Below are 1,385 nucleotides of genomic sequence, written 5' to 3'. Positions count from 1 at the left end.
AGTTGTGTTTCTTTCTCTCTTCTTTCTTTGGGCCACATGTATTCGGCTAATCCAAAACTAAAATCATTTATATCATGTCAATATATATACATTTACTATCTTAGTGAGTATTCTAGTGTTTGATTCATCCACTTTCAAACAAGTTAAATCAAATATATTTAATTTTATTCGAGTTTGAAATAAATTTAACTACGAAAATAAATTAAAGTTTATGTTCCGAAATATTCTTCGATATTCAAATTAAAAAGTTACAATTAATTTGAAGCTTAAACTAATTTGATATATCTTAAGTATTAGGTGGAATTATGTCAACAAATTGAATTAAATGTGATAACGTAAAATACATATATATTTAAGTCTTACAAATATTTGGGTCAAATTTGGTTTTAGTCCCTATATTATATTTAAATTTTGGAATTAATCCTTGTAATAATCTACATCAATCGACCAATGAATTTTTTTTCAGTCGACGCTGTGAGTGATTTTGACTAGGGAATACTAGTAGCAATAGTAAGGCAACCAAATTGTGCTAAGTTAAAGTAAATGGACTATATCACAAGTTTAGTATAACGCAGGGACAAAAACCACGATTTGACCTAAATATTTGAATACTAATATATTGTTTCTTTGAATGAAAGTGTCACCCAAGATGTTTTTTTTTCAAAATATTATATTTATACACTGATAATATATAATTCAATACAAAATTTTTAAAACTAAATTTAATATTTATTTTCTATGTTATCATCTTATTTATTAATAATGCAAAAAGTTAAGACATTGTGTTAGAGTTTTCATCACAATCGACCCGTTATCCAATAAAGATCAATTCGATCTCTTCTTTATTTCGGTAAACATATAGTTCGCCAAACCATATAATTCGCATTGTAATGTAAGCGAACTCATACAAGGGAGACATGTGTTGACCCTAGCATGGATACGTGTTAATTTGCATGGTAACCTATTTAATCTTAGTACGTCAAATCAAGAGACCATACCTTATCAATAAAGAAATTGATCTCCATGAGAAACGTGATCACGAAAACACTCCAATATACTGTAATCAAATTAAATATATTTAAGTTGGAGTTTGGATTTCATAATTTTCATTTGAGAGCTCATTACAAATGTATTTGCTGTAAGCAACAACTCCCACAGTTCTCATCCAATCACTGTGGATGTATAATTAATGAAAGTGACTTTTCATGAATGATTAGATTAGGTTAATATATGATCAATTGAATCCATGAAATCCCAACAGCGACGAACCATACGTGGACGAAATTCACAACGAGGCTATATGGAAAATTCACATGCAATGATGATGCAAAGTTCAGTTAACCTAGTTAGCAGACATGGATTTCTAGTTGGTTTCTCCAAAAAAC

Source organism: Gossypium arboreum, chromosome 7 (genome assembly GCF_025698485.1).
Source record: "Gossypium arboreum isolate Shixiya-1 chromosome 7, ASM2569848v2, whole genome shotgun sequence".
In the NCBI taxonomy this organism is placed as follows: Eukaryota; Viridiplantae; Streptophyta; class Magnoliopsida; order Malvales; family Malvaceae; genus Gossypium; species Gossypium arboreum.
Note: the sequence above shows the minus strand (reverse complement) of the source record.